The sequence below is a fragment of the Diorhabda sublineata genome, chromosome 3 (genome assembly GCF_026230105.1).
Source record: "Diorhabda sublineata isolate icDioSubl1.1 chromosome 3, icDioSubl1.1, whole genome shotgun sequence".
NCBI classification, from domain to species: Eukaryota; Metazoa; Arthropoda; class Insecta; order Coleoptera; family Chrysomelidae; genus Diorhabda; species Diorhabda sublineata.
Genome location: NC_079476.1, coordinates 29,998,762 through 30,025,154, shown reverse-complemented (window position 1 = coordinate 30,025,154; position 26,393 = coordinate 29,998,762). Strand labels below are relative to the sequence as shown.

The 26,393-nt window shown below is 32.7% G+C and overlaps 1 protein-coding gene and 1 long non-coding RNA gene across 2 annotated transcripts in view; both read right to left on the bottom strand.

Annotated features, from left to right (window-relative positions):
- LOC130441887 (somatomedin-B and thrombospondin type-1 domain-containing protein) overlaps positions 1–26,393 on the bottom strand; it is a 198,624-nt gene that overhangs the window by 13,227 nt on the left and 159,004 nt on the right. The gene's annotated exons all lie outside the window — the stretch shown is intronic.
- LOC130441889 (uncharacterized) overlaps positions 5,488–26,393 on the bottom strand; it is a 45,798-nt gene continuing 24,892 nt past the window's right edge. Inside the window, exon 2 of the long non-coding RNA XR_008909653.1 lies at positions 5,488–6,112. This is a non-coding gene — a long non-coding RNA (uncharacterized LOC130441889). The remainder of the gene's footprint in view (positions 6,113–26,393) is intronic.

The window sequence follows — 26,393 nt, the reverse complement described above, 5'->3', positions numbered from 1 at the left end:
ATTTTTATCAAAGTTACGAAGCTGGTTATTTTATGTATAATAGTACTATTCATGACGATTTAGTTCCAAAAAAATATCAGAAAAGTCTAATACTTTTCTTTGTAGATTATTTTTAAGATGGCAAATCTAAAATTCTCAAAACTTTATAAAAAAATTCATAACTTGAAAACCGTGAAAAATCGCAGAACATTCATGGGGGTTATTCGAATACCCCATGACACGAGGGACCTGTTTTTTTTACGTCAATCTTCCGGCCATCCTATATAATGAATCGAGAATTGTGGATGACTGGCACTCCAAATAAAACAATATACTATTGTAGTAAAACTTTGTTCAACAATACCAAAAAGAACAAAAGAATTTTTGTTCGTCCTTGAATTTTCCGTTGATATTTAGCTATTAAATCAATCCATTATTCACTTTTCTTATTGTCAAATGCCGTGTCTGACCGATTGAAGATATCAGCACATCAATCATTTTTTTAAATGGTATTTTTGTGTTAATAACATGTGAGTTTGTTTGATTAACAGGGCCGTGCAAAAACATTTCATAAAATATATTTCAATTATTTTGAATCAATGCATTACCAAATTACCAAACAAACGGATTATCTGAAGGAATTAAGTGAGCTACGGTCCCGGGACAAACTGGAGTGGAGATTAATGAATTAGCGGACAGATTTGCTAAAGCAGGGCCAGATGAACTATTGATAAGACCTGAACCCATCTGTGGAATAGTTTACAGGATAATAGAGAGAACACAAGAAAAGGAGGAAGATAGATTATACCAGTACATGATGTTTTATCACTTATTGGTATAATCTACAGGAGCTGAAACAAATACTCCTGGGAACCTATAGCCGAAGAGCTATTGAAGGTTAATCTATGTAAGCATACTTTACGGATACTCGCATGAGTAGGTTTAGTAGAGGATGCAATGTGCAAATTCTGCTACGTAAAAGACGAAACTTCTTTCCACATTTTTCCAAAGTATGTCAGACTACTACTACCATATCTTGAACTCGCTCAAAGTAGTGAGAACATATCCTTTGGATCGTAGTAGACTTAAAATTATACATACATACAACGAAGTGTTATTAAAGAGGTGTAGTATTACATAATTTTGTGAAAAGATGAGATACCAAGTAAAATAAGATTGATAAATATTTATTCGCCTTAAAAATGATACATAGTAAATAATGTTCCACCTCTAGAAATTAATATTCTTAATGTAATAATGCATGCAGGTAGCGACAATAGTTTTGTTCCAGGTGGTTTTAACTAAATCAATCAAGTTACTTGCAAAACTAGGCAAGAGTGGCCGTGAGATTGTTAAGTTTTTGAATCAAGTTTACGGAAACAACCATGAACAAAATTTTGAGAGAGCGAGGTGTGAAGTGAAAGGTGGCTCTCGCCCAGAAGGCCCGTCAACATGGAGTTCAGGTGAAATTCTCCAACGAACTAAGACTTGCGCTCTTAAAGATCGTAGATTGACAGTCACAATAATAGCTGACGAGCTGTCAATCTACAAAACAATATTTAACAAAATTCTGAAGAAATTGTTTGCTAAAATCATATCGAAGCTCTTGATTTCAGAACAGAAAGCAAAAAGGGTTGAGTGTTGTGAGGATTGGTTGAAAGCAGGAGAAAGTGGGGACTTTCTCAACCAAGTCATCACTGGAGACAAGTCCTGGTCTTAGGAATTGGATGTGGAGCTCAAATCTTAAAGTAAGGTATGGAAGTGAAGGTCCAATGTGAAGACAATGTTGATTGTTCTCTTTGATTCATTGTTTACAAGAAATTTGTCTCTCCCGGCCATAGAGTAAACCGACATTTTTACGTTGAAGTTTTGAGACGCTTCAAAGCTCGTGTGGACCGAGTTCGACCGGATTTGGTACGAGGGGACGCACGATAATGCGTCCACTAACGCGTTGCTCGTTGTGCGTGAATGTTCTTGTCAGCAAAATGGTGCTTGGGGGGCCGCACTTGGGAGATGTGGAAGTCATCAACACAGAATTGACGAGGCATCAAAACTAAATATATCCAGCAATGTTATCAATAGTGGAAACGGCGTTGGCAGAAGTGCATTTTGTTTCAGGAAGAGTACTTTGAAGGAGACCATATTGTAATACCTGAATAATTGAACAAATAAACTTATTCATCTTTTATAGGTACATATTTTTTGGACAAACCTTGTATAGTGATCTAACGATTAAAATTCCTGTATATACTAAGCCCCAAGGAAAGAGGAGAAGTGTTTGGAAGCAAATCTCAGAAAATTGTTTTGTAAAGTTTAATAGAACATTCATTTCACAGTTGGATAGATGTTAATTTAGGTATTACTTTAATGAATTGTATTTTTCTGTTGCAATTTAGTATTCTCACCGACCAAAAAAAAATGTAATAAATAGTATGAACTTTGGCGTACGTCACTGATCGGCACGGCACTTTGTTACAAAGGCTTTTTTACTTTCTTCGAATAACCTTGAACAACCTTTTAACAAATATCGGTTGAAAACAATATTTATTTTTATCACTACACATGTGTTACTCATATGCGGCATTTTAGACTGTCTATGAGTGCCTTCTAAGCCAGTGGTCTTTGTTTTTTCGGAATGCTCTGTTGCCATATTTACTTTCGAACTTTAATAATGATTAAATTAGTGAATATGTCGTTACAAAGCTTATTATATTTGTCCTCCAATATTGTCAAATGATTTCCAGATTTCGTCTCATACTATATTGATACTCGTTATATAAACCTTGACGTCCTAAACTGATTTCTTCACTAAATTCAAGCGTTTCATATCTTCTCTCATTTTGTCCGATTAAGTGGGAAACATTTTTAACTACTATTTCGTACTTATAATATTGTTACAAACAAGTCCATGATATGTGCTGTGAAAACAGGCCTGCCAGATATAATGGAATTCTAAAATTTGGCGGAGCTTTAATGATTGTTTTTATCACAGCGGCGAATGGTTTACATTGTTTATTTAGAACTAATTATTAGGTCTTTTTATTTATTTATTTTAATTGCTTATTCTCCACAATTTTAAAGTATAATTAAATAATTAAAACCGAAATAGAAAAGTAACCGGTGGTTGTTAAGTCAAGCGTAAATGTTTAAATAAATTAAGTACGTAGAACACAGTGTATAAATTTACCCCACCGATAGAAATAGTATAAATAAATAAATATTACATTGTTGTCAGGTGTGGGGTATTGTAAAAAAATAGTGACATAATCATGGCTAAAAGACTTGTGATGAGACAGAACTAAAAGCCAAACTGGAGAATTGCGAGTTGGAAATGTCCGGTGAGAACAGTGAACTAGTAGAAAGACTCAATGTGGCAATAGTAAGTGACGGATTTGATCGAGAAAATTATTTATTCAAAGAAGAATCTTCCATCTTGATCTCGTCAATTTCTACTAAAATTGGAAGAGGAGATTTCGACAACGCAAGACGACATTTCTGTTTAGAAGGAAAATATTTCCACTATGAAGAGCGATATTTCTGCATTAAATTCTACATTAAAAATGATATTGCTTCTGACGTGGAAAATAGAATGTCATTTCTAAAATAGGAACAGAAAATATTCCAGTAGTAGTAGTAGAAAAGGAGATCGAACAAATGAAATCCTGCAGTCCACATGCAATACTCAAAACCGAAGACAATGGCAGTTTTACCCTAGTCGAGGCCCCAACGTTTGACAGTAAGACGTCTAACGTTTTTTTTTATATTGTTTTTTTGTTAGAACTAATTTTCTAGATTTTCTAGACTAATTTTCTGGAATTTTTGAGAAATTATTTTTGGATATATAAACGAATTTGTTTAGCGGAGTAATTTAGTTTATAATTGGAAGTCATAATGAACAGAACGACATAGAAAAGTAACCGTTGAAGCTAAATTAATTATATAGTGAGTCAAGTATTCGAAATAAGTTAATTTTTATATATTTATATAGACTTATTTATATATAAATAAGTCTAGTGTAAGTGCTTAAATGAATTAAGTACGTAAAAGACAGTGTATAAATTCACCCCACCGTTGAAAAAAAGTTTAAATAAATTAGGAAATAAGAAGAACATTAGAATAAAATATTATCAAAGAATATGAGTCAGCAAGAAAAAAATGCTTTTATTGTTATTAAACTATAAGGTACAATCGCGTACAAAGATACCTTAGTTGTTCACTTTTTATGATGTATAAATAAATATTTTCGTTGTTTGTCTGGTTGATAACCATAATGGTAGAAGTTTTCACTGATTAATTATAATCCTTAAATAACAATATGAATACTGCCTATTCGAGGACATATATAAGAGAAAAATTGACTTTAGCTTTGAAGTAATTAATTAAACTCTAATGTGCTACACTATATAGGGTAAGCCGTTCAAAAATTATTATATTTACGTTATACAGCATTGATGAAATGTTCCGCTGGTACGCCCGATCTCTCCTTATCAGATTATTTTTATGGGGTTATTTAAATCTAAAGTGTACGCTAACAAACAATATTTTCGGATCTAAAATCGACCACTTTATTACTATATTTTGTATTAATTTCAATAAACTTGGATCCAGCTTAGCAAAGGAAAATCCGTGTTTCATTTAAAATCTGACTGTTCATTTATGCTTTACTTTAAGGAAGCCCTGTATATTTTACAACGATGTGACTTTATTAAAATACTTAATAAATTCTGAATATGAATTACTTTAAGTCAGAACTAAAATATTGAACTTAATGTGAATTATTTAAATTCTTACTATATAAACAACGTCATCTTATCGTTTTGTCTAGTTTTTTTTGTGTAGTTCAGCGCTTTTAAACAATTAGGATATTGACGAATTATAACATTAAATCAATCTACAATAAAAGACAAAGTACGCATTCCACTGACGCTTAACACGATATTCTTGTAATTAACACGCAAATCCTACGGGTTTTACTGTATAAATTGCCACATTACTAATTAGGACCGAAATAATTTCTCACAAAGGCTCTTGATAATTACAACTGTTTTCATTTGAGATTATTTGGATTTGAGGAATTTATAGTGAAGCATGAATAATTTGATTTTTTACATACTTTTTTAGTTTTCTTTCTTAAAATCCAATTTTTCTGGGATGTGAAAATAAATACAGGACTACGTGTAATTACTATTAACCTATTTATAAAAATTTAAGAGTAATTCTTATCAAAAAAAGATGTTTGTCGTACTTTGGGTGTGTTAAATTCCACTTTATTTGACATTCCCTTATGTTGGGTATATCTGGAATAGTTATTTATGCAACAAGTGAGTAAAGTAATACGTTTTTCACGAGTAGGACGGTTTGATGGCAATTCCTACAAGTGAAAAAAATAGTTACTTTACTCACGAGTTTCATACCAAATTTTTTCTACGGCCGTATATTTAGAAAATTTAGACAAAACTTTTATCAATTTTTATTTTGTAATAGTGATATTAAAAGTACAACTGTGAGCATTATTAATTTGAAGTGAAGAAGTTACATTACTATTGGTACTTCAATTGGCAACATTTAACGAGTTCAAACAAGTAAGATCGTCTATAGTTGTATCAGTACTTATTGGATTGTTGGTAGGATCGTGAACATTTACAATGTTGCTTGTAGTCGAACTAGTTGTTCCTGTTAAAATTTTCATTGCGGAATCCATTTTGTTTTTTATTGAGTCGTGTACGTAAACCTCCTCAACTGTGTTGGATTTCCACCCACCGTGCTTCTTCCGTTGAATTATATCACCACCGGAATCCACTAATAAAGACACCGAAAAGCGTCGAAATGTATGCTCAGTGTAGTTTTTTGGATTAGGCAAATTCAAATATGTTGCGATAAGCGAGAGAATTTTTGAAAAGGTATTGATACCTACAGCTTGAGTTTTCCATTTTCCATTTCTATACTGTAAAAAGAAATGATCTATTTTGACATTTGTTGGTCGATGGTTTTCATATTTTTTAAAAATTTTCACCAAGTTTAATGTATTGTTAGATATTCCACCAATCGACGTTGAACATGAGCTTTTGTATCAGGTATTGTGATTGTGATTTTATATAATTCCTCCCTCCGCAGAGTCCTACGATTCTGAAACCTGAAAGATGTTACAAATAATAAGTTTACATTAAAATTTTTTACTTATAAGCATTAGATAATGATCTGGAGTTTGTAACTGAAACTTATTATTAAACTTATATTATTTCTTCACGGGCAAATGTTTTAGATTTTTTGGGTCTATAGCCAACTGATTTATTTTTCAAATATTCAATGAGTTTAGAGTATTTACTGATGTCTACGTTGTTATTTACCATTAGGGTGCCTTTCAGTTTTGAATAAGTCGACCAAAGTGTCGAAGACTTCCACACTTTTTCTGTGAAGCAAGAAATAAAAGTGACAGTTTATCGGAGAAACGAATTGACATGAGAAAGAGAGGCCACTATTTTGATAAAACAATTTTATAATTGCGTTAAAAATATCACGTTATAGCACTTTTTTTAACGTAAAAGAGTGAAAAAATGAGCCGCTACGGTATTTTTTTTTTCACGCTTTCCGACCGATTCAGAAATAACATTCTTTATGAATGCAAATGAATGGAAAAAAACATGAATATTATAACGGACGTATAAAAAATAATATATACGACGACTAAAATAGAAAAAATGAAGAATAGAAAAAGTATAATGAATATCAAAACCGAGGTTACGTTATCTCTGCTGGTTTGTTAAACTTGTCAGTTTCTCTCTTGATTTTTTAATAGATAGATACATCGTTTAAATATAGAAACATGCTTTTTAAAAAAAAATCAAATTTAAAACTCATACAGTTTTATTCTTATTAGTATGTTTCCTATTTTTCAATTATCTGTTTTCCATTTCAGATAATATATCTATCAGTATAGTTCAAAATGAATAACTCCACAAAACAAAATATTTTTCAGACAAGAGCATTATTAAATGCTAAAATACTAGAAAAACCCTTCATGTAATGATATTACTGAGAAAATTGAGGATAATGTTTAAAGCAATTTGGAATAAGAACGCTTCTTTAAATTTAAATATTGTTTCTCCAACAGAATTCCACGTATTTTTTTACAGTTTCCACACATCACATTTCTATATTCTGTGCACATTCTCACTTCTGTATTTTGGCATATTATTGATAATATGATACTCATGTAGATATATAGTATTAAAATTTTATTAGGTATTCTGTAGACGCTGCAAATATTTACCTACAGTATGTAAAATCTCATATGGGAGCAGTATATAATATTTATAAATTCATTATATTTGAGAGAAAGCAAACACCCTTTCAAGAAAAACCATACACAAGCTACTCACTCCAATATTCTGCCAAGTCAAATATTTGTCAGCATTTTCTAAACTAAATGACTTACGAATAATCATTTATCGACTTAAAACGGGTGTTTCGAGGTAATTTGAGATTTGGAATTGATTCATGAAACTCGGAAATTTCTATAAAAATCCCAGGCGGATACTATTTATATTTGTTGAAGAATGACCACTACATCTTGAACATCTTTGAATGCACTGCACCACATACACCCAAGTGTTTAAGAAAAAGTTGATTCATATTTTTTTATAAATAATAAAAATCGGATAGGGTATCTAGTTATAAATATTTATTATACACATGACTACCAATACCTAATAATTTCTTAATGTTTTTAATAATTTTTTCACGAATTTATTTTTATTATATTCTTCATTATCTTCTTTATTTCATTGTATATTTTAGAAAATATTAAACATGGAGGGATTTAGAAAAGACAAAACAAAAGACTTGCAACTCTGGGAATTGCCTGTAAAATGATTTTGAGAGTCACTTGAATAGCTTAAAGATTAAGAAATTTATATTCCTTTCTTGTGGTAATTTTAGGATCAAATTTCTGTATATTAAAGAATTTGTATACACAGGAGTATTGAGGAACTTTACATACTTCTAGCATATGTAGCGTTCCTCAAGAGGAAGATGATGTGACTGTTAAAAAAATTCTTTCTTCTTTTTATTAATTTACATGGATTTAATTGGGTAAGTGTTTACACAGAACATTTAATTTTTTAAAGTTTTTCACGATGCAGTAGATTACTATCAGGACAAGACATTAGACTGGTATGGCTTAATGTTCGGAATTGCAGGACCGGCTTTGGAAAAAAAATTTTTGGGGTTCGTGTTGAGTATTGCTTCCTGTATAATATGTATGAATGATTGAATTTTATCAAAAAATCATAATAATGTATCTAATAATAAGGTATTAATCCAAACAACTGTTGTAAATTGTGATTATTTTTACTAAAATGTTAAACTGTATAGGATTATGACGAATGACAAATACCAAACAACAAAAAACAGTCACTAATAATAATAACTACGAGCAACAAATTTAAAAGAATAACTAAAATTATGCAGTAAAGATGCATAAATAAGAACTGAAAAAAACAAAAATTGCAACAAAACAAAAATCATTTAAAATAGATTCTCGAAATGGAGCCCAGCAACCTCTACACATTTTTGTTACCGAATTGTTGATTGCCGTATTGAATTATGGATACTATGGTGATCGTTTCTAATAGTATCACAAAAATGCATAATTCCACCAATTAATTGTTGGCGATGATTAATCTCTTTGTAAACTAGTTGCTACAATCGTTCCCAAATATGGTAATCAACGGGATTGAAATCTTGAAGCTTATAAAATAGGACCTTCATTTCCTATCCACCGGTTATCAGAATCATTATTTAGATGTTTTCTCACTGACCGTAGAAAGTGTTAAAAATACATCGGTCGGATAACAACGTTCGCGCTGGTAAGCAAAATCCGGCCAAAATATTTTGTAAAGTCATAGCTCGGTCCTCTTACAGAACCATCAAAAAGTGAGGACCTACTAATTAGTCATTTATGATATCAATTCAAACGTTAACCGAAAAGCTAACTTGGTCGACATTCTCGGATAGCATGGGGTTTTTCTCCTTCGCAAACATGTGTAATACGGTGATTATTTATCCCGTAAATAGCGCTTCATCTGTAAATAGTATACTGAACAGCGTTGGTCGATATTGTTAATCCATCTACAAAATTCTAACCTATGGATTATATCTTCAGGATGTTGTCGCTGAACCATTTGAATGTGAAACCCGTATCAAATAAGTTTTTTGTAAGACTCACTTACTTTCGATTGAGCTACATTACGTTCTCGACTTACTAGAGCTTATTGTAACGTTCATCGTAACAGCTTCAAAAATGTCATCTTTCTGCGCTCCACCTACATGTCGTTCTATTAGTCCACTGGGAAAAGTACTATTTTTCCACAAATAATTAAAACCTGACCCAAATATTGGATGACTGGGAGTTCGATTAGGAAATATTCTGTGATATTGTCTAGCAGCAGCTCTACAATTACCACTATAAAACTTATAAACAAACTAAGTTTAGCTAATATCAGACTAATGTTTGATAGTAGTGTACTGGATCATGAAGAAATTTAAATTAGCTCTGCAAATACTATAGCCAATTATTGTCCATTTCAATAATCATTCTGTAAATTGATGCAGAAGAGGAGTTGACGCCTTTTAGTAACCTTGAGAAGTGCTACAAATACAACATAAAAGTGCATCACCTCTTCATAGACTACCCGCAAGCTAACGACGGCGTAAAAAGTAGCTACCTCTTTGAAAGTTGTGAGTAACAGACTCAACGTATACCAAGAAATGATAATGAGATGATACCATGGAGGTTTCAAGAGAGGAAGAGGAATAACAGATCAGATAATTACCCTTAAGATGGTAATAAATGAAATATAGGCTTTCATATTATGTTTATAGATTTTTAGCATGCTTGTGACATTGTACATAGAAATAAAATCTTGATAAAAATATTGAAGCTAGTCAAGATTACATTCGATAACTCAAACAGTAGAGTAATGAGTGATTGAATTGTAACAAAGAAATTTAGGGCGGAAGGTAATTGCAACAAGGAGATTAAATATCGACAGTGGATTTCAATCTTACGTTGGAAAAAAGTTTAAGAGATAGCAAGATACAAACAACAGGAATCATTTATTACCATAAACAGCAAATAATTACATATGTAGTCGATTTAGCTTAATAACCAGAAAACCGAGGAAAATTTTTGAAGAAATAAAAACAGAGTGAAGAACTATGGAGAAAAACAATTAATGATGAACTTAAGGTTTTGTATGAATACCCATCAATAAAAAGATACATAAAAGCCCAAATAATAGGATGGTTGGTGCGAACTAAGAATATTGGAGAGGTAGAACCGAATTGGAGGCCAAAAGTAAGAATCGCAACCACAACCGGAGAAGAATTATGAAATCAGTTGAAGACCGATGAGAAAAGAAAAATAAGTCACGGTCCCAAATACCTGCAGTACTGTAAATAAATATTTAACTATTTTAAAATTGCTTTCATTATCTTAAGCCCAAAAAACTAAATACATGTATAAATATATACAAAAACGTAGATTATGGTCATTTATGGAAAAAATCGAAGTACGACTACTTTTTATATATTTAGGATCCGGTATGCTTCCAGAGTCTATTTTTTAGCTAGTTTTTCCTCCAAAATAACTAAAATGTGCATAAATTTTTAAATTTTTCTATTAAGAAAATGTAAATGAGTTATATTATTATCAAGCCAAAAGATTATGAAAAAAATCAAATTTTCTTATTTCCTGCTTTATTTGATAAAAAAAAATATTATTTCTATTCTGAAAGGCATAATTAACGTAATATTTATATTGCATGTATAATGGAGAGAAAAGTTTAATTCCAAATTTTCATACAAATCGATGATATCGGTAGAATTTGCGAGGTAATAAAAAAATTTTCAGTTGGTGACTAGACATTTTTCGCTGAGCCTCTTTCTATATATGTATCGAAAATTTCAGTGTCGATACTATACAATTTTGTGTGTTTCAGTATTCAACTTTTCATCAATACTTTGTGTATCATACTCTCCGAAGTAAAAAACTTAAATCTGATTTATTTAATAATCAATAATTGATCTCGTAATAAAAATGTTACGCTAATGCATAATTTATCTTTCAGAGAGATTTCAACTAATTTGGAAAACTTGTCCGATCGTTTAAAGGTCATGAGTGCGACTCATATATCCCAGTAATTATTTTGTCTTTTCGTACTAATGTGCGACATGCTGAAGATAATGGATTCAGATAAACGGTCGTCGTTCTGATATCCCTTAAAACGTTTTGTATGTAAACAATTCTATCCAATTAGATAACCCCTTGAGAGGAACATTTCTTCTAATCTTTGGACTATAAAAAACCGAACTATGCGTTTAATTATAAACAGACACTTGATTACAATTATGAAAATATCATCAAACGAATATAAACGGATGTTCTGATATGAAGAATATTCTTTATAATACCTAAAATATTATGGTCTCTATTGGATTATACAGAATGTTCTCCAAATAATGCCCTACCCAGTGCCATAGTTACATTTATTGCACAGCCAGTTATTTCCTCTAAGGACGACAATGCTCTTACTTTATCTTTGTTTCAAATGTACTGCAAACGTGTGGAAATTGTGGGTATCCTTCGAGATTCGTAATATAGAGTTGTGAAAGCATCGTCCGCGGAGAGTCGAGAGCTTCATCAAGGAATGTTGGAGATAATTGCGCATTTAGGAATTGAATTAGATGATAAACATTCAGTTTAGTAACTCTAATGAGTGTTTTACTGTGATTGCATTGTTATTATGTGTTTACGATGAAGATTTATGTTTTGCCGTGTCTCAACATTGTGTGGTGCACTTAGGAACACAAAACTATGAATAACATAAAAATTGTGACGTAGTAAATGCAACACATATACTAGATATGGCTGCAAATAGGACAATAAGACAATAGGACTTTATTACGCAATGGAATGTTGAATATAATTCGCATATTCTATGCATACTTTTTGTTAGACAAAGCTCAATGGGCTGTGTGAAAAGAAACAATGGGCAGTGTGAAGATAAAATAAATTTTTCATGTCTTGCATGGGAATAAACTTTCCGTTCGGCCATAAACACAAATATTTGCTGGAAATAATGTGATTAAGTTTATGATTTAATGTATTAATGATGATGATCAATTGAATTGACAATCGATCTCTTTAATGCATAGACTTATTGTGTCGGATATAATAAATCTGAAATACGTGTCATCGAGCGATTTACAATCGTTCGGATAGATGCTTGACCAACACGATAATGGATACTTCGTTAAGCTTCGTAGACTCCAGAAAATCGTGGTATTTGTTGATTGATTAAAAAATCAACAAAAAATCCTTATACTATGCGACAGGCGCTGACTGGATTTTGTATTCATAGCATTTACCAATGGACTCCAGGAAATTGTAGACTGTTGAGATTTGTTTCCTTTTCTACGGCATAGAAAAGTAGTCAAATCTTAAACGCGGTCGTCGATCGTCACCAGTCAACTAAAGTGTGAAGTGGAAGGTGTAGGATATAAAACCAATTATATTGGGCGCCTATAGTTCAATTAATCAGCAATCATTAGTGAGCAACCTAGTGTTATTGTTGTTGGGTGAAGTATAATTGTTGTTATGTAAATTAAAATTGAATGAAGCATTAAGTTCAATCAAAAAAAGCATTTCATTATTCAAGACGAGAAACAGTCCACATTGAACCAGCACATGCGCATTACAAGAACAAAAATGCTCTACGATGAGATTTTAAAAATGAGTTTTTTTAACGTCGTTTAAAGTCAGTGGATAAGGTACGAATTACCAGTTTAATTTGTCAAATCTGCTAGCAATTGATAATGCGATAAAAATGCATTAACAATGTATGACACACCAGGTACTATTTGGAAAAAAGTATTGCAGTGTTAGAGACATTATTTAATAAGTTGACATTTCTGGAACCGTTGGCGATACTCATACTAAATACACGGTTTACACACTAGAGACAATATTTATAGAAAATCGTTTTCACAAAAGAAGTTTTCTGTTTTGTTTTTGATTTTAGGCAGTACATGTATCACCGCTCTGTTGATTGTTACCGATTTACACCTTTATCCTTTCCAACTCCAATTTTATTGCTAGTATCGTTCAGGAAGCGAAGAAATATCTGTATTTTTTGGCTACGGCTCCTGAATTTTATTCAATATTTTATGGACATTGTTTTATTGACTATCGACTATTGCGAATATAAAATATTTAATTTTTCTAATATTAAATAACTGAACCATTATATACCATGGACGTTACAAACTACTGTGCTTCTCGATTTTTCTCTCAAACTATTTTACCAATCTCTACAATTAATGTGAGCTTAATAAAATATTAGTTATTCCTTGAAATAGTATTTGCTATATTTTATTCTCACTTGCGTCGATTTAAACGGGAAAAAATGTAATATGATACAAGTAAACAGCTTAATTGCATCTGTTCAAGCTTAAACTAATATTTACCTGACCTAGAGATGGCGCTAGTTGCTTGAAAAATACCATTTTATTAAAAAGTAAATCTATACAGCATATGTTTCAAGTTTGAAGACGCTACATTTTTGGTAGCCATTACTAGTGAACGTTTTCAGTAACTTCGTGGACTGAAAGTGCGCGAGCTAGCAGACATAGGAGGCATTTCAAAACGTGCATATTAACTGGAAGTTTGGATATGAGAAAGCTGTGCGCAAGATGGGTGCCGCGTTTGTTCACAATGAAACAAAAAACAGCGTCGTGAAGATGTTTTCATCGAGTGCTTGATGAAACGCCATCAAAACTATAGAGTTTGGCATAATAGCTCATTGTACGGTTTTTCAATGTATTGGCTCTTCCGTTATTTATCCACTTTTTATTATTACTAGTTGAAACAATTTCTGATAAACTTCTTTATTCATTCGCAAAAAATTATGGTAATCTATAGGACCTCAACCTTCACAGTGAGAATATCTTCAAGAAGACCAAAAAAAGTACTCAAATTAGGAGCAACGTGAAGACAATGTTAACAGTTTTGTAATGATTATGAAGGTGTTGTGCTCTGAGAAGTCATACGATCACTAAAAAACATTACGTTGAAGTATTAAATAGCGAGCACGCCATGACAACGCGCCAACGCATTCATCAAATCTTCGGCAGCACTACATCAAAGCACCAACCCATATAGGATTTTATGATGGGCCCAGTATAGGCTCAGACTTGGGCCAAGAATGTACAACTCGGGTCCTAGCTTGAAAGCCGTTATTTATCCAGACTTGGTGGGACCTTGGGGTGATAATAATGTGCTACGCTTGGTTTGCAAGCCTGGAGCAGACCTGGTTGCCTAGATAAATATCTATTATAGATAAGATATTAGAACAAAATTTTTATGGAGTTTTTTAAAGTTCTGCCAAGCCTGACTGACTATAAATCGGGTTACCCAGAGTTCAGCCAGGCTTGGGCCATTATTGGTTTGCCAATGCCGTGTTTCCCAGCGTTGGACCAAGCTAAGCTCCGTCGATAAAGTCTGGAGGTTCCTAAATGGGAAGTTATTCAATTTCCTTAGCTCCCTTACTCTCTCGAGATAGCTTCTTGTGACGTTTGTATCTTTCTTAGATTAAAAATGCCGCTGAAAGGATATCGTTTTAACGACAAAAACTCCTCTACAGAAATGCATGCACTGAGGGCAATTTCGAAAAGTGCTTTTCGGGACTCCTTTAGGAAGTGGAAATAACCACTGAAACAGTTCTAATAAATTTACCACAGAATAATTTCATAATACAACAAATATTTATCATTCTTCATCCCATAACAACTCATTAACTGCTTGTTATGAGTGTTGAAAAGATTAAGTTTAAAAAGATTAATTGTTGCTTTGTTTAATAAACGATGGTGTTGTGTCGAGCTCTAGTAAGTAAAATTGTTTGAGTTTAGCCCCAATCTCCACAAAAATACATTTTTCACAGAAAAATACATTTTTCCATCAATCAATTGTTAATTAATTGCCAAATGAAGGCAGGGTAACAAACAATAAAAAGCTAGATTCCCATAACTAGATTCATAAATCTTGTCTGTTCACTATATAAAATACGTTCGCGTAATAAAGCCTGATAATAAGGCCTAAATAATAAAAATAGAAATAGAAATTCTTGGCATCACTTAAGGTCAAAGTTTTAGTTAGGTTATTCTATACTCCTCAATTAACCCCCAAGTATTGGCACGCACGTGCAGTTACAAAATATTGCCAAATAAAAATATGAGTATTTGTAAGTAGTTTTTTGTTCTAGCTTTTCATCATTTCATGCTTTTGTGATTTTTCAAATTTGAATTATACGAGGTATAGTAATTAAATTTAAAACTTAGTTTACAGCTTTTTTGAGTTCCTAAAACAACCGTGATGAGTTCCTTTGAGAAATGGTTTCATCTTGGAAAATTGAGATATAATATCGTTTGCCACATCGGCTGGACGAAGGAAAAGAAATGGTCTATTGTCAAAAAAATTTTACAATTTGTAGACAAAAGCTTGTAAAAACTAAAAAAAGGTACAAATAAAATAAATCAATATACAGAAGGAAACCACAATAATAAAATTATAGGTAATAATTAGTATATAAATCGATAGCAAAATTAAACCAGTATGCAGCATGCTCGGAATTAAATATTAGAATAGAAGTCGTTTACAAAATTGACTTTCCAGTATAAAATACGCTCTCAAATTATTGCGAAATGCAGGAGAAGATGATATCGACTTGATTTCAATTGGCAAGTGCATTTTTTGCAATGTAAAATAATGAGCCCTTTCTCTGACTCGCTCAAATTGAGTCGCATCACACGTACCCCAGAAGGGAAGGGCATATCGGAGATGCGACTCAATAAGGGCATAATAGAGTGTGGGGAGATGGATAAGTTCAGTTCTTTGGAAACTGATCTCAGTGCAAAACAGGAGGAACACAATTTTTTAGATAAGGCGGCAATATGTAACTCCCATTTCATGGAATTGTCCACAACAAGCCCAAGAATTTTACAGATTCAACGATGGTGTTATTTAATAAAAAAGAGAGCAAATTATTTTTATATAATGAATTTTTAGTTTTAGGAACGTTGAAACAGAGAAGATTAGAATCAAGCCGTAGTACTGCAATTTGTTAATTAAAACATTATGATTAACTCAATCGAAAGCTTTAAAAAAATCACAAAATGCATTGGAGTGATAGCTGTTTAGGCTAGACATTATTTATGAGGGACAATATAGCATCATTTGTTAGTTAGAAACCCAAATTGATGGGTAATAAATATTTTATATTTAAACAGAAATGATAAAAGTCTCTTTTTGACCAATCTTTCTATGATCTTAGATAACGTGGTGAGGAGTGCGATTTGGCGATAATTCGATGCTTGATTTTAGCCATCTTAAGGCAATTGGGAAAAGTACCGTTTCGAAATGAAACGTTAATTAAGGTGGTAAGGAGATTTAATGTGCAATCGGGCAGACTCGAAAACATCAGTTCTAGATGAGTATTTATTTTTGATGTCATTATTTGTACTGTGAAGCTCTGCTAAAACTACGGGCATAAAGAAGAAATTGTGTAAGTTAGCATAAGCATCAGGGAGATATGAAAGCGTTCATGAGAAGGAGAAGATAGAATTTGATGAACTTTTGGCTACATTTACAAAGTAATTATTGAGGTTATCATGTAAAGAAGAGATTATGTTCGATGAAGAAGCCTAATGGACCATGTTTCTTTGGAAACATTACGAGAATTGGCGAATCTCCTATTACAATATCTTTGGCGGCTTTTATTGTATCATGATACATTTTTCTGTATAGTTTCACTCACTTTCACTTTTGAATAAGACACTATCCGAGAATTTCCTTAGGTGAGATAAATATTACATGTTCTTTGCTGATATACATAAACCTTTGGTGAACTAATTTTTATTATGCTTATCTTTAATACGCCCGAGGGGGAAAACGTTGATGTCAAACTAGTTAGTGTTGTTATGAATCTAGAAAATTCGAAATCCACATCACTAACATAGTTTCATGAAGACAGTACAGTCGGTCTATAGTCTATAGAACTAGAACTGGTCTTAGTTATTCTTATATGCATGACCATACCAAAAGATTCAAAAATAGACTCAAGACATTTTTGACCAGGTCACACACTGGAATAATCAATATTGAGATCGCCTCATAAAATTAGTTTTTTAGAGGTAAGGAGTCCAGTAAGGTCAGTAGTTTGCGATATAAAGTATGCACGTCGGCGTCAGGTGCTCTGTAAATACAAACAAGATAGAGGTTATAAATCTTGTGGTGGATGATAGAAAATTCGAATACTTTCTCAGATATTAAATCATTGAATTGTGCTATTTCGGAAAAGTCGTTATTTGTGGACATGATCAGAGTACCTCCGTGTGATAAATTAGTTCTATTGAATTTGGCTACTGTGGTATATTTTTTGACAAGAACAAACTTATTATTATTTAACAAATGTTCAGTGATGGCAACAATTTCTGGAAAAGTAAGCTCCTCTAGTAAAAGATACAGTGCATCTGTACAACAGGCCGAGCATACTACCGTTCAGTCTTTCAGAGGGTGCTTGCTTTTCTGATCGTGTCATGCGCGTCATGCGCGTTACAGTGATAGTTTAGCGCGTGACCTCCTTTATTTTAAACCAAACCAAGTACAGAAATAAAAAAAAACATGATCAAAGTAGGAAATTCAGAAAATTCGTCCCAATAAGGAGCCACCTAATTAAGACATGCATGTTCTCTATTATTTCTTTGTGAAAGACTATAACCTCCATTCCGACTTCTCTATAGTTAGGTTGAAAGCTCCCCCAACAAATTCTGATACAAGGTCCATTTAGAGCAAGCTACGCCACTGTTAACAATAGTTATATCCTTGTGTTGTCTACAGCAATCTCCTGTTTTAAACCCAAACAATTTTTGTAACCCAATATCATAAAACATCATTTACTTCAACCAACAAACGCCCGAAGTTGTAATGAAACATAATTTTTAATATCTTTTCAACATACTTATTTGTGCAGAATTTTTTCAGTAACGGCGTTGCCCTATTTTATTTATTGCAGCACGAGCTTATTTCTAGGTTTTAATTAAAATGCATTCCAAAATCCAGCGCTCCTATTTTTTTAATTTGAATATACATTTTCCCGGTGGAATTGATTCATATACATTCCATATAAGCTGAGATATGTTTTCCACTGCTATAATTTCTATATTACTCAGTAGTAGTGATAGAGCTCCTCCTACCACTCCACCGCTCACTGCTGGCGCGATGATAACCAAACGTTTAAAAATTATGAAGGGAAATAATTTCTTTATCACAAAACCGCAATAATAATTAGTTATTATCAGCAATCTAGGGTGACGAAGTCACTCAACGATTTGCTATTTTTTTAATCTATTTGGCTAATAAACAAAAGCATATTTTTTATAAATTATTGTTTCAAAAAGAGATATATATTTAAAGTTTAAAAATTTTGAAAAGACATGTCAACATTCATCATATATGTGCTTGAGATTCGTTAAATATTCTTTGAATATGACTAAAAAGTTTGCATTGTCCCTAATTAATTTTTTAGGGATTGATGAATATGTTTGATATAGATTAAAGCAATCTGTAGATCTATGGCGACCAAAACAAAAGTACTTTTGAGTAATTTTTTGATCGCATGAAGCCACATCATCAAAAATGATTACTGAGTTATTCTTATTATCTTGTGAAACATTAAATTCCTCATAACTAATTTCTTTCATGGGTTTGAAGAGATTCCTCAAGTAAGTATACTTTGGTTGATGTAGGCTCTTAGAATACACGTAAATATTTTCAAATTTGGGGTTATCAATTAACGACAGCATCGCATTCGTTTTACCACATCCGCTAGGTCCAATGATTAGCCCTCGTTTCGAATCACCACCAAACATATATTTCGGTTACCTAAAAAAGGTGGGTTTCTACCGGTTTCGCTACCACTTCTTGCATCTTAACGAGCAGTTTATACAGGTGTCGTGTCTATAGTGTCAACCATCAATAATGCAAAATCTGATCGTGCAAGTCTTGAAGATAAAAAACGTCATGATCAGGCGATTAAGGGCAAAAGAAAGGACTATATTTGAGACCATGCAAAGGATACGGTATACAACCAAAAAATTTAAGATGTCCAATCGGGCGTTAACAGACAAAACTTCGCTATAATATGTTGAACTATTAAAAATTCCACATTTTAAGGGAGTATTTATGAGCGATACTTACTTTACATAAGCACTCACTGGACTGCTTATGTAAAAACTGGAACCCACATTATCTATATCGGGCACTTTACCGCCGTCAACTGAATTGATAAATTATTTCAGAAGTAGCGTGATTGTACAGATATTTTACAATTATGATAGAATCCAAGAGACTTCCTATAAATGCGGACATCACTAGATTTTTTACATAAATATTACAACTAAGTGAATTGAATATTTTCATTCTTAGACTTACCTTCATCACACAAATATGTCCTTCAGTTTCACTCTTTGCGGCAATTCATCAGAACAAAGCTACAACCTTAACCCTCCTATTTATTTGGATGATACTACAGACCATGAAATAGGTCTCATCAATTTCAGTACGTACAATTCTACACCTAATATCGATGTCACGAACAATTTCTTTACGTTGGGAATACTACGAAAACAATTTTTCCTTTATAATAAACCTCTTGGCGCATATTAATTGAAAGATATTGCTAAAGTCTTGAATAATCACATGAAAAGCATAAAGACAGATGCATATATTGAAATAACACCGGATATGAATACTTCAAATGTGTCTGTGCAGAGCAATTACTCCATATCATTTCAATCAGACACCATAGGTTCTTTGCTTGGTTTCTCATATTTCAGACCGACTGGTGAATATTTTTAAAGTGAACACGATAGGCATTGATTGCAGCATAGCAGCTGGATCATATTTGAACGAAAATCCTGTGCATATAATTTACCATTTTTGTTCAACAGTGACTAGCGGTTATAAAATAGTAGTCACTGCAAAATATCTTGTATTACCCCGTCAGTGTTAAGACGATCAACAACGTCAAAGTAAAAATCATTGATCAATTGGGAAATCTGATTAATTTTCAAGGTGAAGAAGTAGAAGAAGAACCAAAAATAGACAATTTTTAATTCCCTGTACTAATATAATGGAGATCCTACATGTTACTGATGAGCCCTTCAATGATACCACTATTGAGTAATTCCAGTTTCACACATATCATCCCTTCATACCTGGTAAATTGAACTATAATGATGAGATTCGAATCGAATTAATGTTATTTATATATTGAAGGAAAGCTGCAAACTTCTACAGGCACTATATCAACTAAATTGAAGTTTATTAACAACGCTATCGCATTCTTATAATGTGAGCTTAGATATGAGCTGAACGGTGTCGTAATAATTCTGTACGTGATGTAGGGCTTGTTTCGACAATAAAAAATTACCTGTCTCATGCAAAACGCAGGACGGTTCCCAGAAATGAAGAGTGAAAAGGTTGACATGATATCCATATCATGATCTCAATTTAGATTTCAATACAAATAGATTTGCCTTATTGTTTGAGATGTTTGCCAATTCACAAGAGTACTATTAACATCTCTTCAAATCAACCAACCTATTTTTACTCCACAAGAATTTAAGGTTAATGCTTCTATAGTACACATTGATTTTTCAAGACAGAAAGAAGTTATCCAATCTGGTTGGATTGTTTTGAGAATAGAATTTGAGACTGATGAAGCAACATCAAGTGGCGTTTCAGCTTACTGTCTCATATTACATTAAAAAGAATTCTTCTATAACCCTCTCTCAAAGACTTTAATACAGTATTAATGCGCATTTTCAAACTTTATAAACCATTGCAACCAACTAACGACACCTTTACATCAATTTTCTAATATAGATCTAATGCAGATATGGTTAAAGGACGGGAAAACAACACCTATTTGTGAATTGGATCCACCTTTAAAACACTGCTGTGTGTGTGTGTAAAGGTATGTATCATCTACTTTACAACAATATCATCTAACTTCTAAAATTTCTTTACTTCCCAGGTGGGCTCATGATTTGATATCTTTCTGACATGGATATCACCATACCTCACTTTTTTTTAACACACCCTTGATACTTCAATGTTGTCGTCTGCAGCTGGCCGTTATTATGTCAATGCCCTTATGTCCCTGCCCTGACCTACGTCACACGTAGGTTTTATAACCCCGTATTTCAGCCGGTATCGCTTTACATCCCGTCGGCTCACCTCTTTTCAACATACCCCGTATTTCAATTTTACCGTTATCACACGTACACCTCATGCCAACTTACACCTCGTATTTCAATTTGGACGACTCTCAAAACATACCCCGTATTTCCATGTTTTTTTTTCAACACACGCTCCCAATTTTGCCGTTATGATGCTGCGGTAAATAGTGTATTCAGTATGATATTTATTGAAGATTAGGTTGTGATATATAAAAAAAACACCATGTTTGTGCCCAATCTTAAAAACAGTACTCTAAAAACACATAAATACGCCACTGACTTTTATGTAAAAATCTAGCAGTTTTCATCTTATATATGACCTGAGAAATAATAACATCTCCAAAAGTGAACATTTTTGTTTTCGCCTTGTATTTCTGTTTGTGGCTTTAAGTTTAATAATAGCTGAGATTCGGTGCACTCTTTAAACATAGTGAGACACAGTGTACATCGAAGTCATATCATAGACCTTTTTAAGTTATTGTGACTTGTTCACTTCTAACTGATTAGTTAGTTAAATTAGACTTTTTTTCCAAATTACGATGTTTATCCAAGTGATTAGACGTTTGTAAATGCCAGATATGGTTGGATGACTCTTATCGACCAGAAAGACTAACGACATTAGATAACGACATAACAACGATAACGATAACAAAAGTGCAATCAAATTTATGCGAGACAGGTACACCCTCTACAAATCTTGGTCGAACCAAGAACATTTACAGAATGAAAAAATAAGCAGGTGCTTAAGTCTTAAGAATAGAATATTGCTTAATATTGCTTTAACGAGACCATACAGAACCAACCGTCTTGGATCTCTTGATAACTGACATAAAAGAATTAATTCCATATGATACCAAAAACAAAAAAGGCAATGACTCTCTAAATCTATCCTTAAGAAGCTGTTTCTGCATGTTTACTGAAATATACGAGTGATATTGTTTATTTTGAGGTGCTCAAACTTGGAAAAACCATTATTACCGAACTTTATTGTGAACAATTGGATCGCGTAACCAATCTTAAGTGAAAAGTGTTCGGTGATTGTTAACACAAAAGGAGTTATACTGCAAAACGACAATTTAAGACAGTACTGTACAATATGAACGAATTAACTAACTTACCTAGCTTTCCCGCTCAATATCGCACCCTCAGATTTCCATTCCTTGTTACATTTTAAAATTTGGTCAATGTTCAAAATGCCATCTCGAAATATCTTACTTTAAAGCCCAATTGATGTTTATCGGTCCGGTATTGGAAATGTGTATAATAGTAGGTAAAATATTGAAATAGAGAAGCTGATTACGTTATTGATTAAAATAAAAACTTGTTGAAAATTTATTCGTATGAATTTCAAAAAGCGACACTACTTTTCGGTCCCCCTTGTACTGATGTTTTTACTACTGTTATTGAATACGTGATATTTTTTTAAAAACACAAGTAAAATTAAAAAAAAAACGAAAGTTAGAGGCAAACTCATATTTGTTTGTTGCATTCTTTGTAAATATACTGCGCGAGAACAATCGCTCAAATAAATAATTTTAACAGCTCTATTATTTATTCAACTCTGAATATAAAGGACAAATATGAAACCTTATTTCTTGTTGTACTGAATCGAAATATTAAATATATGAGGTAAATAAATATGTATCTTTTTGAATCAAGAACATGTTTTGTTAATCAAAAATCGTTTCATTTTTCAAAATGGTTTACTTTGAGCTCTTCACACTTCGCCCAACGTTTCTTTATCCCTTCCAAAAAATAAAAGTCATCAAAATAAGTATTTGTTCGACGATTTTCTCGTTAGATTCAAATCTCTTAAAACAGTGTATTCAATACGTTTCTAATTGACTAATACATTGATATTATTCAAGTAAAAAAATAATTTATAATATATATGTAAAAGGCCTCTGTGTTCTGTTCCCATCTCACCTACTGGGATATCACCGTCCAGCGATAACTTTAGATTTACATCTACATCTTGAGATTCAAGGAATTAAATTCACAAAGGAAATTCAATTAAATGAATTTCGACCAATATTGATTTGGAAAAACAAAGGCATACATGTAATTGAAAAGAATTGATTCCCATAGCTTTCGAATCAACTGCCTATTGCATTAGCTTAACAGCACCTTCGGACTGCAAATGAGGATTCATTTTATTACAAGCTCTTGTAAATGGGGTGTGGGAGACTGTGCGGAATTAAAAAGGAATGTACAGATAGTGCTTGTTTAATATTCAATGAATATTATTTATGTTGATATAGCAGCATCAAAAGTTTGCGGTAGCATAACTTATAACGACACAGAAAAATACTTCTGAAGTAAGGCTCGTTGATAATTTTGTCGAGATTTTGTTAGAATTTTTATAGAATTCTACGAGGGTTGCTACTTAAATTTTGAGATAGACTAATGAAAACAAGTTGGATATGGCTTTATTGTTTTCCAAAATATTCTTCTCAAAAACATGTGATTTGATTGCATCAACTGCTTCTTCAGGTATAGAAACACGTTTTTTTCAATTTGTTTTTGATCTACGTGAGTAAGAAGCAATCATTGGATGCTAAACAAGGACTATATGACGCGGATGACTCACCAATTCGATGTTTTGACTCTTCAAAAACGATGTTATAGACGTCTTTTGAAGCGTCGCGATTGAATTTTCTCAGCATTTCTTTGCTTCAATCGCAACAAGCTTTTTGTGAGCGACTGTCAAATTATACGGTGTCCAACGCGAACAAATCTTTTTGATAGCCAATTTTTCACGCAATATTGAATGTATGCGAGTGAAACTACTGCCCAAGTATACCGCAATCTCACGGTATGTAATATCAGTTTACTCACAACATCATCCTGTAGCGAAGTGCGACCATGATTGAATTCAGAAAAGCAGCGAAACACGGTAACAGGAGATGGTTCTTCATCACCAAAAGTCGAAGCGAGTTGATCGACATACTGCTGTTTGTTTAATTAACGTCGAAAGTCAGAGGAAATAATCGAATGTTCACTATATAATTTCAGTTTTTGGCCCATATAAATGTTTCAAGCTTTTGTATAACGTACGTTCACAATTAAAAATGGCAAACTTTATGCTGATAATATATTTACATCAATGCTTAAGTAGCAGCTCTCGTACAATATAATCATATTTGTGCAGACACATTAATAATAACATCATAGGAGCATCACTTAAATATTACTATTTCCAGGAAGCATCTTAGATATAATAAAGGGCAAACTAATGCTTTGGCGTCAGTTGTGTTAAACCAGAAACAACAGTAGATTCTTTGAAAGGATTCTTCAAAAACCTATAATATTGTAGTGTTGATTCAAATGTTTTCTAACACACAAATAACAATTAGTGCTGCATGATGGTTAAGTTCTTAACAAGATTCACAAAGGTAAGAAAAATTGATCCAAACGACATTATCACCTTGTTTTTAAGAAAGAAATCAAGCAGGTTAGCTTTGTAAACCTGGAGTAGAGATGCAAAAAATACCACAAACTAGGCATTCTGAAACACTATTTTATTTTTTAATATTGATAAAATAAATAATATATATTACTTTATGGTGTTGAGAGCTGGATTTTGAAGAACTCCAGCAGGCGTAAGGTGGAAGCTTTTGAAATGTGGTTCTTTAGACTGATCCTTAAAATACCATGGACAGGTCGGGTGACCAACGACGATATGCTAAGACGAATGAACAGAGAACGAGAACTATTAAGCATTGAAAAGAAAAGGACAGCTTCCTACTTTGGCCACATTTTTAGAAATCAAAAATATGCCTTGTTACAGCTGAACATGGAAGGGAAGATAGAAGGCAGGCGGGGCCTGGGTAGAAAAAGATTTTTATGGTTGAAAAAACTTCGATATTGGTTCCATGGACGTGATGTCGTAAATCTAATACGTCTGACTGAAGATCGTGAGGAATTCCAAAGGATGATTGCCAACCTTCATTAGAATGGAGCAGGCACTGGAAGAAGAAAGAAATATGCGAACGGTGGATCAAATTTTTTACACGTTTCCTCCCCTAAATTACTATATTATCAAAAAGCCAGATTTTTATAGCTATTCAAAAAGTACTGTTGTGGACGATGACGTTTAACTATCAGTTACCTATATATAGAGGACACAACAAATTAGATGACTTGATTACATCTCGAATGATTAATTTTAGAATGATGAAAGAGCAGAAGAAAGAAAAAAGCTGAAGGGAGATCAAAGAAAGTTTGCTATAGAAAGATGGGAAAATAATACACAGGACAGGATCAATTTAGAGAGTTAATAAAGACGGTTGAGCTAATAATATAGAAAAACTCCCAAGCAATAGATCGACGCGGCCGATTTGCGATGTTTTATATACATAATGATTGAGTCTAACAGTTAAATCTTGAAAGGAATTAAATGATTTTCAAGGGGCACAGAAGCCATAAGAGATAAACTTATTAAGAAAACATATGTACTGTCTAAAAGGTCGAGTAGAGAGATTAGGGCGTCGAGTTTCTGGGGTCTGAATGTTGTATAGATAGTTTGGAGGAAGTCAAAATTGAGATAAATAAGGATTAATAGATGCCTATCCAATACATTTGAACCTCAGGTAGGACTGTTATCACAGTGAAAAGATGTTGAATGTCTTTCTGTTATAAAAATCTAATATTTTGTTCAATTGCTTGCAAGAAAAGTGAATATATTTTTTTGGATGAGAAACTAACTATTGTGAATAGTAGATGAAGATTTAAACAAAATAAGTACTGCACTGCTATAACTGTAGTTTCATCTATAATATTACCATTCTCTCACTCTGATTATAACATGGACTGTATTTTCATTGTTTTACATATTGTGTATTATCAAATGCTGTTTTGTCTATACTTCAGACATTCTTCGTGAAAACAAAGTGCAATATTGTAATTCTAGAGGTTGCATACGCAGATCTACCAACAAACGTAAACCGCAAACGTTTATGATACAGAGCCAGTATGAATATTTAATCGTATAAATATTCATGAAAATGTACGCAAATATTATGCCTTGGCGTTCTACAGTATTTTATTTTTCCCGG